This window comes from Artemia franciscana, chromosome 19 (assembly GCF_032884065.1).
Source record: "Artemia franciscana chromosome 19, ASM3288406v1, whole genome shotgun sequence".
Taxonomy (NCBI): Eukaryota; Metazoa; Arthropoda; class Branchiopoda; order Anostraca; family Artemiidae; genus Artemia; species Artemia franciscana.
Window position 1 is genome coordinate 2,384,829 of NC_088881.1, and position 17,127 is coordinate 2,401,955.

Consider the following 17,127-nt stretch of genomic DNA (forward strand, 5'->3'; position numbering starts at 1 on the left):
TGTATTTGATGGTAAGACCAATTTAGTCCCAGTGGTAAGACATGTAGGGGACTTGTAAGTAATAATCGGCTGTAAGGCTACAATCATCTTTAGCAATGAGGAGTTTGCAACTTTGCGAGTTGGTGTACCTAGTATGTATTTTAGCGTCCTTACAGATTAACAACTTCAGCGTTTAGTCGCAGCGAGGAAACAAAACCAAAGTGTTGCTCTCGCAACACTTTACTCGGCGAAGTCGAGCAAAGGTTGCCGCAACACCTCACGTTGCCCATGCAACGTAGATCTAGTTTACGCTAGAGTTGGAATTTTGTACAATAATGGCCGATATAAACAATAATTTGTTTGTGTTATTTTTCGACCATTCTTAGCATTTAATTTTACCTTAAGCAGTTTCACAACTATTATTTTTATGTGATAATAAACCATAGATATGGTATGTGCTCGGGAAGTTTTTCCCAACTGAAAGTAAGGAATAACATTAAAATTTTAAATGAACGTAAATTATTACGTATTTCTTTTAAATTCTCTTCTTTCATTCATTTCTGTAATATGAGAAATGCACAACTTGTGACGCTCATTTTCATGAAAAATATTTTCGGCCTCTTTGGCCGTTTTGTTATTATGCCTTACAAAATAGTTCGCTAATTTAAGCTATGTGGGAGAATCTTTTCATGGAGAAATTTCTCGTAGGGGAAGGGAATTTTAAATGGAGGGGAAGCTGGATATCCCGGTTATTTAAAAAATGATCAGCAATTATAATAAAAAACAAGTTATTTCAACTGAAAGTAAGGAGCAACATTAAAACTTAAAACGAACAGAAAACATTACTTATATGAGATGGGTTGCCTATCCTCAGTTGCTCGCTCTTATGCTAAAGCTTCTTTTTTAATTTTTAAAAGATGCTATTATTCTAATAAATAGCCTTTATGATTCAGGAGTCATTAAACAAAAATCAAACTTAGGTTATTATAAGGTTATTATTAGTTCGAAAAAAGTAAAATTAATATACAAATTTTGTTTTAATTATTAATGTACGTTGAGCCAAATTCAAAACCGCATTAATTCAAAAACGTTCAGATATTAAATAAAAAAACACGTTTTTTTTTTTACTGAAAGTAAGGAACAACATTAAGATTTAAAACGAGCAGAGATTATTCCCTATATGAAAGGCCTGTCCTCTTCTCCACGCCCAGCTCTTTCAAACAGTTCGTGGGGACGAACTGTAAGTAAGGAGCCCGGCTCAATAGTAACTGAAACTGTAAAATAAGGAATTTTGATACAAATAGATACGTCAAAAGAAATCGAATTTTTATGCTGATTTCAAATATGTGAGTTTTATCAAGTTTAATCCTACCCATCAAAAGTTACGAGCCTGAGAAAATTTGCCTTATATTTGAAAAGAGGGAAACACCCTCTAAAAGTCATAGAGTGCTAATGAAAATTCCACCATCATATTCAGCGTATCAGATAGCCCTAATGTAGAGGTTTCAAGCTCCTATCTGCAAAAATGCGGAATTTTTTATTTTTTGCCAGAAGAAAGATCACGGATGCACGTTTACTTATTATTTTTTTTTTCCAAGGGTGATTTTATCGACACAGTGCTCCTAGAATGTCGCGAGAGGGCTCTTTCGAACGAAAATTCAAAGTTCCAGTGCCCTTTTTAAGTGACCAAAATTTGGAGAGCAACTAGGCCCCCTCCCACGCTTATTTTTTACCCAAAGTCACTGGATCAAAATTTTGAGATCGCCATTTTGTTCAAAATAGTCAAAAATATAATAATTATGTCTTTGAGGACAATTCAATCCCCCACAGTCCCCGGGGGGAAGGGCTGCAAGTTATGAACTTCGCCCATATTTCACATATAGTATTGATTATTAGGAAGTATACAGATATTTTCAGGGGGACGTCTCTGGTGGGGGGGGGTCTGGGAGAGAGACTTACGCGAGAGGATCTTTCCATGGAGAAATTTTTCATGGGCGAAGAGAATTTCCATGAAGGGGGGTGCTGGATTTTCCAACGTTAATTAAAAAACAACCAGAAATTAAATTAAAAAAAACAAGTTTTTCCAGCTGAAAGTAAGGAGCAACTTCAAGGCTTAAAACGTACATAAATTATTACGTATATGAAGGGGCTTGCCCCTCGTCAATATCTCAGTCTTTACGCTAAAATACTTTTTGTAATTTCAAAAGAGCTATTCATTCTAATTAAACGGCTTTTGGGATTTGGGAGCACTCTTAAAGAATTGGAATAGAATTCTAACTGTGCCGTAAAGAGCTAGCTATTGACGAGAGGGTCAAACCCCCTCATATTTCGTATATAAGGGAGTTTCTTCTCCTCTTCAGTACCTCGCTCTTTACGCTAAAGTTAATAACGACCGATATAAACGATAATTTGTATGTGCTATTTCTCGACCAATCTTAGCATTTAATATTATCTTAAGCAGCTTCTTAACTATGTCCCCTCCTCAACGCCTCGCTCTTTACGCTAAAGTTTGACTATTTCTCACAGCTTCACCACCTCCTTCACCACCTAACATTATTTTTTTGAATTTCATCTAGGGAGTCCATGTACCAGGCAAGGCTGCAATTTTGACCAGGTTCCTTTGTAAATCAAACTTTAATTAAATAAAAAAACAAGATTTTTCTACTGAAAGTAAGGAGCGAAATTAAAACTTAAAACGAACAGAGCTTATTCTGTATATGAAAGGGGGTGTCCCCTCCTCAACGCCTCGCTCTTTACACTAAGGTGTTTTATTGTTCTAAAAAACAGAGCTGTGAGAAATAGTCAAACTTTAGCGTAAAGAGCGAGGCGTTGAGGAGGGGACATAGTTAAGAAGCTGCTTAAGATAATATTAAATGCTAAGATTGGTCGAGAAATAGCACATACAAATTATCGTTTATATCGGTCATTATTAACTTTAGCGTAAAGAGCGAGGTACTGAAGAGGGGAAGAAACTCCCTTATATACGTAATATGAGGGGGTTTGACCCTCTCGTCAATAGCTAGCTCTTTACGGCACAGTTAGAATTCTATTCCAATTCTTTAAGAGTGCTCCCAAATCCCAAAAGCCGTTTAATTAGAATGAATAGCTCTTTTGAAATTACAAAAAGTATTTTAGCGTAAAGACTGAGATATTGACGAGGGGCAAGCCCCTTCATATACGTAATAATTTATGTACGTTTTAAGCCTTGAAGTTGCTCCTTACTTTCAGCTGGAAAAACTTGTTTTTTTTAATTTAATTTCTGGTTGTTTTTTAATTAACGTTGGAAAATCCAGCACCCCCCTTCATGGAAATTCTCTTCGCCCATGAAAAATTTCTCCATGGAAAGATCCTCTCGCGTAAGTCTCTCTCCCAGACCCCCCCCCCCCCACCAGAGACGTCCCCCTGAAAATATCTGTATACTTCCTAATAATCAATACTATATGTGAAATATGGGCGAAGTTCATAACTTGCAGCCCTTCCCCCGGGGACTGTGGGGGATTGAATTGTCCTCAAAGACATAATTATTATATTTTTGACTATTTTGAACAAAATGGCGATCTCAAAATTTTGATCCAGTGACTTTGGGTAAAAAATAAGCGTGGGAGGGGGCCTAGTTGCTCTCCAAATTTTGGTCACTTAAAAAGGGCACTGGAACTTTGAATTTTCGTTCGAAAGAGCCCTCTCGCGACATTCTAGGAGCACTGTGTCGATAAAATCACCCTTGGAAAAAAAAATAATAAGTAAACGTGCATCCGTGATCTTTCTTCTGGCAAAAAATAAAAAATTCCGCATTTTTGCAGATAGGAGCTTAAAACCTCTACATTAGGGCTATCTGATACGCTGAATATGATGGTGGAATTTTCATTAGCACTCTATGACTTTTAGAGGGTGTTTCCCTCTTTTCAAATATAAGGCAAATTTTCTCAGGCTCGTAACTTTTGATGGGTAGGATTAAACTTGATAAAACATACATATTTGAAATCAGCATAAAAATTCGATTTCTTTTGACGTATCTATTTGTATCAAAATTCCTTATTTTACAGTTTCAGTTACTATTGAGCCGGGCTCCTTACTTACAGTTCGTTGCCACGAACTGTTTAAAAGAGCCCGGCGTGGAGAAGAGGACAGGCCTTTCATATAGGGAATAATCTCTGCTCGTTTTAAATCTTAATGTTGTTCCTTACTTTCAGTAAAAAAAACGTGTTTTTTTATTTAATATCTGAACGTTTTTGAATTAATGCGGGTTTTGAATTTGGCTCAACGTACATTAATAATTAAAACAAAATTTGTATATTAATTATACTTTTTTCGAACTAATAATAACCTTATAATAACCTAAGTTTGATTTTTGTTTAATGACTCCTGAATCATAAAGGCTATGGCAACCCATCTCATATAAGTAATGTTTTCTGTTCGTTTTAAGTTTTAATGTTGCTTCATACTTTCAGTTGAAATAACTTGTTTTTTATTTAATTGCTGATCATTTTTTAAATAACCGGGATATCCAGCTTCCCCTCCATTTAAAATTCCCTTCCCCTACGAGAAATTTCTCCATGAAAAGATTCTCCCACATAGCTTAAATTAGCGAACTATTTTTGTAAGGCATAATAACAAAACGGCCAAAGAGGCCGAAAATATTTTTCATGAAAATGAGAGTCACAAGTTGTGCATTTCTCATATTACAGAAATGAATGAAAGAAGAGATATTTAAAAGAAATACGTAATAATTTACGTTCATTTAAAATTTTAATGTTATTCCTTACTTTCAGTTGGAAAAAAATTCCCGAGCACATACAATATCTATGGTTTATTATCACATAAAAATAATAGTTATGAAACTGCTTAAGGTAAAATTAAATGCTAAGAATGGTCGAAAAATAACACAAACAAATTATTGTTTATATCGGCCATTATTGTACAAAATTCCAACTCTAGCGTAAACTAGATCTACGTTGCATGGGCAACGTGAGGTGTTGCGGCAACCTTTGCTCGGCTTCGCCGAGTAAAGTGTTGCGAGAGCAACACTTTGGTTTTGTTTCCTCGCTGCGACTAAACGCTGAAGTTGTTAATCTGTAAGGACGCTAAAATACATACTAGGTACACCAACTCGCAAAAGTTGCAAACTCCTCATTGCTAAAGATGATTGTAGCCTTACAGCCGATTATTACTTACAAGTCCCCTACATGTCTTACCACTGGGACTAAATTGGTCTTACCATCAAATACAACGGAAACAAAAAATAGGTACACCAACTAGTAAGAGTTGCGAACCCCTCATTGCCGAGGATGATTATGAGCTAACAGCCGACTGTTGCTTACAACTCCCCTATATGTCTCACAATTGGTATCGGCCTATTTTTGGTTTCAGTAACTTTCAAACTGGTATAACCCATGAAGGAATTTTTGTACAAAAAAATGGATGACATATACTTTGATCAGCTCATCAAAAGCTATCGACTGCCTTCGAAAAAAAAAATCTATCTGTCTTAGTTCAAAAGTTGACTTTTTCGCCGTAGGCCAACTTTCTAACGTCATCACTTAGAAAGGAGCAAAGGATAAACTCTAATTTCTTTAGCAATGAGAGAACTTTTAAAGTTTAAGAGGCACATCTGATACCATTTCTCTACCGCAATCTCAAGTGCGAAAAACCGAATGATAAACTCAGCTGAAATCACGAACAGAAAAGGGTAGAAAGAATAGATGGCAGCACTCTCGGTTCCCACTTTTTTATTTCTGTAAATTTTTCTATTTATCACTCAAAGAAGATATATTGGCTGTGGGGCCGGATAACTGCTACATATATTTAACACTCATAGATTTTAGTCCATCTTCAATTTGAAATTGGTGCCTGCCTGCTTGCCTGCTAGAACGGAGCTTTCCACTCGAAAGCAGAAACATGGTTTGATGAAACGAAAGCTTGGCTGCAGAACTTCAGATAGTCCTCTCTGACATAGGCTATACAACTCCTCTTCGTTTCACACACTATAGGCTCTGGCTCAAGGACAAGCAAAAACCATCCTTTTTGGCCCCAGGCAAGAGTTCTACGAAGCTTTCCAAAATGTAAAGTCATATTCATCAATCCGGCCTAAGGTCCACACTTTCCGTAAAAACCGCAGAGGTTAGACCCTTACCACTTTCTAGGAATAAGCTGAAATCGGGGTGCTAGGAACAAAAAAAAAAAAAAAACACGACAAAACCAAAGTGTTGCTCTCGCAACACAATTACGAGGTATTGAAGAGGGAGCGAACTTTCTCATACGCGTAATATGAGGGGGTTCACCCCCTCGTTAATACCTCACTCATTACGCTAAAGTTCGAATTTCGTTCCAACTCTTTAAGAATGACCCTTGAATCAAAAAGGCCGTTTAATTACAATAAACAGCTCTTTAGAAATTACTAAAAATACTTTAGCGTAAACAGTGAGGTATTGACGAGAGGACGAACGCCCTCATAATTTATGTTCGTTTTAAGTTTTAATATTACTCCTTACTTTCAGTTGAAAAAATTTAATTTTTTTAATTTAATTTCTGATCGTTTTTTAAATAATGCTGGGATATCCAGAGCCCCCTTCATAGAAATTATCTTCCCCCATGAAAAATTCCTCCATGGAAAGATCCTCCTAAGCACATGCATCCATGATCTTTCTTTTGGCAAAAAATACAAAATTCCCCTTTTGTGCAGATAGGAGCTTCAAACCTTTACAGTAGGGTTTATTTGTTTGAAAATAAGCCAAATTTTCTCAGGCTCGTAAAATTTGATAGGAAGGACAAAACTTGATGAAACTCATATATTCAAAATCAGCATAAACATCCGATTCTTTTGATGTATCTATTGGTATTAAAATTCCGTTTTTTTTAGAGTTTCGGTTACTATTGAGCTGGGTGGCCCCTTACTTACAGTTCGTTACCACGAACTGTTTGATAACTGAATAATAATAATAATAATAATTTATTCCAGAAAAAGCCCGTGGGCCATAGGAAATTTACATAACAAGAACAAACAACAAATTAACTAAAATAAATTAATACTATTTAAAGAAAACGCTCACGATGTGCCGCTGCAATTCTGACAAACCTTGCTATTATTTTAATATTCAGGAAATTTGTCTCTTTCATTCTATCTACCATCCATATCTCATTCAATTTTTCTTTACCATACATCTCTCGCCTCCATTCATTGAATTCGACACATTCACACAAAAAATGTATTAAACTTTCATCCTGAGATCCATACATAGGACAAGCAACAGATTCTACCTTCAAACTTAAACTTAAATATTTGATCCTTGAGAATTAAACTTCTTTTTATGAAAAACCGAAAACAACCGTCTAAAAAATCGACCTGTTGCTGCTTTTTTTCACGCTTCTCCCAGTCCCGTCTACAGGAACCTTTTCAATTTCAAACACAGGCCGCCCAGCACTAAAAACTTACATGAATATTGTCACCTCTAAAAAGTCCTAAAAGGGCACTGAGCCCACCAACAGCCCAAGGCTCCCTTGCTCACCCAGCCCACCAATAGCCAGCAGCTTCCTTGCTCACTCAGCCCACCAATAGACAACGGCTCCCTTGCTCACTCAGTCCACCAATAGCCAAAGGCTCTCTCGTTCACTCAGCCCACCAATAGCCAAATGATTCCTTGGTCACTCAGCCTATCAATAGCCAAAAGTTCCCTTGCTCACTCAGCACAGCAACAGCTCATAGCTCCCGTCCTCACTCAGCCCAACAGTAGCCAAAGACTCCCTTACTTATTCAGCCCACCTATAGCCAAAGGCTCCCTTGCTCACTCAGCTCACCAATAGCCAAAGGCTCCCTTGCTCTCCATCCTTTTTTATTACCCGAAAAATACATTAGTAGGCTTACGACCAGCAAAATATCCTGGTTTTCAAAAAAATTGTCCCCCTTGTGGAATAAAAATGCATCAGGTCCTGTAGATTTAATCTACGGTTTTCTATGTATTTTTACGCTCTAAACTAGAAAATAATCATAAAATAGAAAAGAGCAACAATAAAACTTACAAAAATCATTCTTTATATTAGGAACTTGGGTATACTACACCCAAATTTATACAGTATTTATGCTAATGTTTTAGAATGTACAATTGCATTAATTCTAGTCAAATTACGACTTACAACCAAAGATTGTCCTTTTTGGCCAATCGTTTAGGGCTTAGCAGAAAGCAGGTTGTCCTCGTCTGGGGTGGGAGGATGCCATTAAGAAAGATTTAAAATAAATGGGAACTTCCTGGGAGGGTGTAAAGAGGAAGGCTTTGAATAGATTGGGATGGAGGAGCGTGCGAAGATGTGTTGGCACCATGCGGCTTGGTCCTGCGGTGAGTTGCTAGTAGTAGTAGTAGTATTAAATTAAGACTTGATCTATAGTATAAGGAACATAAAAATCCAGGATAGGAACTTCTTATTGATAGAATTATTTCTTTCTGTTTTTTTTTCACCAGTATTTTTTACTTTCATTTAAAAGATAAGCCAAATAGATGAAACTTCCACTTTGACACCCTAAACCTTAGAAATAAACAATTAGACTGATAAATTTTCACTTTGGCACCCAAACCTTACAAATAAACGATCAGATTGATACACTATAGTAATACACCAAGAGTTCAACCAAAAAAAGAAGAAAAAAAAACAATACCCAGAAAAAAGAGACAGATTCAAAAATCATACTTCCTAAAAAGGATTTCTTAATTATTTCCTTACAAAAAAAATGTCACCAATATTTTATATTATGAACAAAATGGCTCCAGCTTTTGATCTTTCTATAAAGGAGGGGTAAAGGCAACTGCACTGAGACAAACAACGGAGTATTAACATTTATAGAGGAGTGAGTGGTATAGTCATGAACAGGGGCGTAGCCCCAGCATTTTTATTGGGAGGTGGGGCAAGAGCTGGTCCACATCCGGATAGTCAATGGTCATGGGCTATCATTTAGGGGGAGACAGAGGCGGTTCTGGCCTCTTCAATTTGCTTGTACTTACTGTGAGTATTAAGTATTATTATATAAGTATTACATTAAGCAACTTACTGCTATCAACAACCTCTACTTTATTTTAATAAAGATAAAATATTTAAAACTACAAAATGATTATAAATGTTATATTATTATTTCTAATTGTGCTCCTAAAATTTCTGTGCCCGGGGTGATTCCCCCTCAACCCATCTCCTCTAAAACCACCTATGGGGAAAGGGGTGTTAGAAAACTTGTAAAAAACACAAGCCTAAACGTATTTTAAAGATGTTTGAAAATTATGATACTTCCGTTCCGAAATTTCTCCCGTGAGTCTAAGGGAAAATCAAGTCTCTTTGTCTCAACGCATTGGACAATTGAAACTTCTATTTTGTTTATTTTTTCCTAAGGTGTGCACTTAAGGGCGAAAAAGAAAGGAAAAACAATTAAACCATAATAGTTAAATAGCTTAAGTGAATGAAGGTAATTGGAAAAGGACAAGAGGTGATCCTAAAACATACAAATGAAACATTCTATCTATCTTGATTTTGAATTAAATCAAGATGCAGACATCAAGCTATGGCTAATTGGAGAAAAAGCGACGACAGATAGTCTCAGTGAGAGGCAAATCTGGCATAAGCCTTCTTTCATAAAAATGATGCCATTTCACTTGTTGATAGATAAGTCTATGATCCATCTATCCATTCCATCCTAGGGCACGACTAAGGTAGATAGTCATCAAACTAAGGGATGAATGATTCGATTGATTTTGAGTTGACTCTTGATAGAGAATGTCCACTGGACTTGAATGCAAAATGGGGGATTGAATTTGCTCGGACTCAGAGGCAAACAAGTGACCTAAGCCTAAAAGGCTTGTCCACTTTTAGTTTCATGTGGAATACGTGTTATAGGATTGACAAATGACCAACAAGACCCGTGGACCTATAGGCACACGGGGGGACCTATAAGTTTCCAAGTGTTATGTTAAACAGCATGGTAAACGGCAGGAGTAAGTGTGACTCTCTTATTAGACAAATACTTGTGTACTAGCTTTTGAAAAGGCACGCCCGTCTAGAGTCTCAGGCAGGTAGACCAAGTTTTAGGATATCGATGCTGTAGAATATATCTGTATACATATATATATATATATATATATATATATATATATATATATATATATATATATATATATATATATATATATATATATGTATATATATATAATTGGGAAAGAATATATAAAGAAAGAGTAAGAATCTAAAGGGGGTACAATCAAATGTGTCTTAGCAGTAAAAAAGTACCAGTTACAAAAAAAAAACAATTGAGAGCAAAGCTGGCTTATAATAAAAATTAGCAATAATTATGCCAGCTAGTTGTGTATGCCAAGAGAAAACCAAGTTATTTAAAAACTGTACATGCTTTCATTGTTGTAATTAGTTTCTAAGCATGAGCATCTAAGGATCAGGGTTGCCCCCCTCTTCTTTCTCAACCTCTTGCTCTTTATGCTAACATTTGACTGACTTTCTCATTCCTTCAAGAACAAATACTCTATCAAAGGCACAAAAGGAGTAACATACTTTCTATAAGAGCCTGTTTCCCATAATGGATCAAGAATGGAGGGGGTATAATTGCTAGCTCACAGCTAAAATCTAAGAGCAACACCAGTATTAAAGTCAGATTTGGATATTAGTGCTGTAGTCCCACTCTACAGAAGGAAACACTATAAAATTCTGGAAACTACTTTAAGACATTCAAAATACTCACTAATACCAAGCCTCAAGGCATGCTAATAAACCTTTCCCTCGCCCCTAATGGTTAGATATATACCCTAATTATGTATATGCAATGAATTTCCCATATGTGATTCTTCTCTTAAAGTCAATTTAATGTCAATAAAGCTGTACAATAGGAAATTCCACTGTGCATTTTATACAAATTGGGGTATATTTGACCATTAAGAGAGGAGGGGGGGAATTTATTGGTACATCTTAAGGAATAACAGGAATAAGTATTTTAAAATCTTGTAATTTAGTTTTATTTTTTTTTAGGAGTTCCTTCTGGAGAGTGGGAATTTACCACTAATGCCCATATTTGATTTCAATTTGGTTCTACAACTGTCTAAATGCATGTCCATCATTAATCATTTATCATTTATCAATGCTATAGAATCTATTTTGCTAAAATTCAAGATTAAATATTTTTGTTGATCTTTGAAAAATGAGTGAGGTAGATGAAACTTCCAGTAATGAATTGAGAGACTTACAGATTCCTTGGGAAGATATTTTGTAGTACCCACCTCTGTTAATTCTTCTTTCATATTGCATTGACCTTCAATGTCCTTTAACAATCTTAGTAGCCTATTATAGAAATGAAACGTTGAGAAACAGAATAACTGGTCAAATGACGCAAAAAAAAAGTGTTTTGAACCTCATATCTTTACTCAATCTTGGTTGATAAGGATTTGTAGCCTGAATCTACTGCTTAAATTTAGGGAGGGAACCTTGATATGGCTTGACTCCAGTTGAAATACTAGGAATTACGTTTTTGGTGAAGTTCTAGCTGAGATATGTCTTGCTATACTGGAATGTAGTCAAGTTAGTTATATGAAAGGTCCAGAAGGAACCTAGGGTTAGGAATATATACTTGGAAGATACTTCTAAGCTGCTACCTCTACCTTTCCTAATTGCATGGGCATTGCAAAAGCCTTTTACCTTGAATATGTATTTTCAATGTCTTTTATATTGGCTCTGGTTTTTAAAATACAATTCCTTATTTACAAATCCTTAAAACAATGTAGACTTTGGAATAAGCAAAGGAATGAGGCTCAAAACAATTTCTTTGTCTCTCAATTGAGCAGTAAATTTATTTCTCAAGGTTGTACTATTATAGGACAAAGATTACAAAAGGGTCAGTTTCCCATTGGAGGGGATAATGTGGAGGAAGGGACTTCTTCGAAGTACCTTCCCCAGAGATTTATATGTCTATTGATCTATTCCTGAGAATTCCATTGGCCAAACTCAACTACTCTTGAAGATCAACAAAAGCCCTTAATCTAGAATTTTAGCTTAAATTGCTGATTTTTTTTTCTTATCTAGCTAAACTACTTTCCAACACAGTAAAATGACCATTGTCTAAGGCCTTTTTTGCTAGTTGGACAGCAAAGCTGGCTTAGCCTTCCATTACCTATTTTCATTAGTCACAACTAGCTGAAAGCTGCCAGACAATTATTGCCAAGAAGACAAAAACTGAATAGACATGGAAAGCCAATACAGAATTGTAGTGATTTCAAATTATTACACTTATGACTTTAATAGAACTTGTAATTTTGACTTTTTTCACTTCAAGAAATGAATAGCATTTTTGAAAATTTTGCAAGATAATGATAAAAACCATTTACTAATCCCTGTTTATGCATAGAAATAGATTATAACATTGGAAGGCATCTTTATGGTACCCTTGTGACAGGTGAAGCTTGTGAAGCAAGAATCACAAAAAGGCAAAAACAATGAAATATGAGGTTAGAAGATATATGACAACAAATAAAAACAAGTTATACCTCATTACTTAAGAACCCAAGAATAATGTAATCATTGTGATTTGTTGTGAGTCTTGCTGTTCCATATGTTATAACTACATATTTCTTTGTTCTTCACTTCTGGTTTTGATTTGTTCTGATCCTTGTTGTTTGAGTTCAATCAATTTATTATTCACATATACATGTATATATTTGGCATTACATTAGCTTACAGACATTAGCTTACATTACAATTACACATTAGCTTAACCATCATGTTATCCTTAAGTTTTAAGTCAAGAGCAGTCACTTTTTTTGTATTTGCTGTGATTCTTGATATTGCATATGTTATAACCAAATAATTTCTTTGCTTTTCACTTTTGTCTTTGAGTTGTTCTGATCCCTGTTGTTGCATGTTTTGTAACAGCATATTTCTTTTGTTCTTCATTATGTTTTTGACTTGTTGTAATTCTTGCTGCTACTTATCTTCTAACCACACATTTCTTTGTTCTTCATGTTTGTTTCTTACTTGTTGTGATTCTTACTGTCACACATCTTCTAACAATATATTGCTTTGTTTTTCACTTCTGTTAATGACTTGTTTAATTGTTGCTGCTGCTTATCTTCTTACCATATACTTCTTTGTTCTTCAATTTTTTTTTACTAATTACAATTTCTTTTGTCACAAGTATTCTAACCACCCATTTGGGAGTATCCTCTTGCTCTTGTCTATTTTGATGGTCTAGTTTTGTTCATTTTGAGAAATAGTTAGTTTAGAATTTTGTCCTCTAGATATTATGGAACTGCTTAAAATGCATTTTGCAAATACAATTATTACACCTGGTATTTTAAACTTAGCTATATTTATTTTGTAACCTTGCTTGCAACCTAGATACTAAAAATGACAAAATCACTAATGGGGCGGGGGGGGGTGATGTAATTTATTTTCTTGAAAAGTTATGATAAATATGATATTGCTCATATGATAATTTTCCAAAATTAAGGCTCTAGAAAAATTTTCTAGACCCTGGCAAAATGTGTTTCTCAGCATTTAGAGGGGGAAAAATTTACATTTTTTTTATTTTTTACACCAATACCATAAAAAGACATTTTTAAATGAAAATACACCAAAATTTCTTTTAAAAAATCTATGGGAGGGGGAAGGGATTATTGTAGTACAGTACTAAATTGATACCAATTTCTATAAGGCATAATTTGCAATCAATAAAAAGTTGGCAATTCTGAGATCCAAGCTCTTGGGCTACAGTGGACATCGCATGGGCTCCACTATGTTTCTGTGAAAAAAACAACCTAAAAACAAGGGCACCCATAAGATGGACCTGCTAAAATAATAAATAGGCATACTAACTAGGAACTGTTTGCAAAAGCTGACCATTTCCTTACACTGAAAGTGGACATGTGCTCACGTACGACAGTGGACATCGCATGTGCTCCACTATAATTTCTGTGAAAAAAAACCCATAAAAACAAGAGTACCCATAAGGTGGACCTGCTACAATAATAAATAGGCATAGTCTACTAACTAGGTTCTGTTTGCTTGTACTGAAATTTCCTTGCACTGAAAGGGGACGACATTGTCATTGTGAATGTGTACCTGCTGAAAAACTAAAGAGAGATAAGTTCTAAAAAGACAAAACAGAATTTGTGCTAGCATACAAGAAATTGGAAAAATGAGGGATTGAAATTAGAGACTCGCATCTCCATTGGGTGTTGTTGGAGGACTTTAATTGTGACTTGTTAAAAATTGATAATTCACGTACGGCTCTGCTTCTTAGCCTGATTCCAAATGGAAGTGCTCTTCCACTCAAATTTGCTAATTTTATATATATTATATATGTATAATATAATTATAACAACATATGATTTTATATTTTATATTTATACACCCCTCAAGATCATTGTCTAGCCTTGATCACATGGTTGTTTCCAGTAGTATTGCCATCCGTGCAGTAAGTATAACTGTGCTTAATGATTTTGTCGTCTCCAATCATTTGCCATTGTCTTTTAGTATTTTCAGTATTTTCCGAGAGGGAACTTTTTGGGGGAAGGGGGAAGCCTAACACCACCGATTTAAATCTTTCGTCATGTTGGCGGTGATTAGTTTAATTATTTTTGTGCTAAAGTGTGCAAATGCTATGTCACAAATTCCAAGTGGTCACAGTACGAAGTCGCTAGAGTCACTCGAGAGTACTCTTCCTCCATTTTATCTTTTCATGTTGCATTAGTTGTTCCTTATACTAAAATACATTTAAAAAACACTCCGTGGCACTCCGTGCTCCAGTAAGTCAAGAATCGAAGTGGCATACTGTAGTACCATGAACTAAGGTCGATATACTCCAGTACAAGTATTGCATTCATGATCATCTCGCAAAAATAAAGACACCATTTCAGCTTCTCCAAAATAGTTCCGACTTCAATTGATGAAACTCGCTCAAAATAAATATGTATACGTCAATTATTTTGCACGCCTTATTAAGAGCGGAAAAGGAGTTTTTCTCTCACACTGAAGCATGAATTGGATCCCAAGTGAAGGGCTGGTCATAGAATTAACTTTTTCTTGAGGCTTGAATTAGTTTTCAAATTTTTTGGATTTATGTACACCCTTATACCTTTCTCTTTCCCCAAAAAATGTTTCAAACACTCACATTTATTTATTTTAACCAAATTTTTCCTAATTCCCTTTTTCTTATTTTGATTCTTTCTAATTTTTTTTTTTTAGATTTCCGTACACTCCTATATCTTTATGTTTCCCCGAAAAATATTTAAAACCCTTCCTTTTAATTATTTAGCCCGATTTTTTCCCATTCCATACATGGTACACTATCCTATCAACACAGGTGACCCACTTTTTATCCTTCATAAAGAAAGTAATAATTATAGAAATAATAATAAGAAGTAAGAAGTAAGAAAGAGAAATAAGAAAGAGTAAGAGTAGAAAGTATTAATAGCAATAACGCTGGATCTGCAACGCACCCTTCCGTTCATAATTTTAAGTTTTCACATTTTTAAATTGCAGCAGCAAAAAACCTTATTAATGTAAAAAATTTCAACTTTTAAGAATTCTGGGGTTTAAATATTACAACTTCAAGTAATACCTTTCTACTTCATAATTTATTAAATTTTTCACATTTCTTACTTTTTCAGAATTTCGACAAAACATTTTTATGTCAGAAATTTCAACTTCTTAAGAATTTAATTGTCTCAAATTCACATTTCTTCAAGTAAACACTTATTACTTATTTTTTTTTCCACTTTTGGTAGCAATTTCTACTTTATTCCAATCGCAATAGAAAAACTGCTTTCATATATAAAACTTCCAGCTTTTAAGAATTTCAGAATTTAAACTTCCCATTCTTCAAGTAAAGTCTTTCTACTTTAAAATTCATGATTTTCAAAATTTTCACTTTTTTTCGAATTTCGTTAACAACCCCCTTTTATGTAAAACAATTCCCGACTCTTAAAAATTCGGTATTCCATTTTCAAATTTATGCAACTAGACTTTATAAAACAGAAAATTCAAAACTTTAAGATTTTAAAACTTTAGAAGATAAGACTGAAAAAGACAGAATCGCGTGAAAATAATTTTAAAAACATAGATCTACAAAATTTTCGTATGTTAGAAAATTTTTCATCTAAAACAATGCAACTTGTACCAATACGACGGCGGTGAGTTATTTTTAAACTTAATGAAGAAGCTGAAAAATAAATTCGAATTAAATCTGAATCGAATGATAAAAGCGGAGAAGCAAATTGAGCTTCAACTGATCAGTGATAAAAAGGGCTAATCCAGACAGTTAACTTAGAGCGTCAAACGCAGGCAAATTATAGGTTCAAGTCCAGATCTTACAAAATCAAACGTATTTTCATGCTCCTAAGAATGACGAATAAAACATATTTCATTTCTTTCCTTTTATCTGAAGTGAAATATCCTTAGGAAATATCTGAAATTTTAACTATTGAAATTATAATCTACTAGTAAACTCTACATATGGTATTGACTACAGTAGAAAAAAATGAGTTACTTCTAGGTCAGGATCAGAAATAGATGGTCCAAATGGATCATAAATTGGCACAATTTTTGTACAAAGTGACGGTGCGATCAATTTTAAAAACTTCTTCACATCCTCGATTCGTTCGTCCACTGGTTTAATTAGCTCAAAAAGAGTCTTGCCTGAAACAGAAATCTGATTCTAACTAGGAGCCATGAGATTAAAGGGACATATTGACATAAAAACAATCTGTCAAATTATTTATAACTAGCTGTTGGTGGGGCGCTTCGCGCCCCCCCCCAAGCCCCCCCGCGCGCGTAAATCGGTACGCGCCATATTAGTTACGCGCCATTGTAGTTGTGTCCCTGTGTCCCACCTGTGAATATATATATATATATATATATATATATATATATATGTGTGTGTGTGTGTGTGTTTTTAACTGCGTAAAACATGCGAATATACAACATTCTTCGCTGTCCCATTGTCTATGCATATAAATAGATTGTCAGGTTTACTGACTCTTGAACATGCAACATATGATTGTCCATGGGAAAAACAATCCGTATTCAGATCTATACCTCATTATTCTAATGATGTGTCCCTGTGTCCCGGTCGTCATTTATATTCCCTGTGTCCCGGTCGTCATTTGTGTCCCGGTGTCCCAG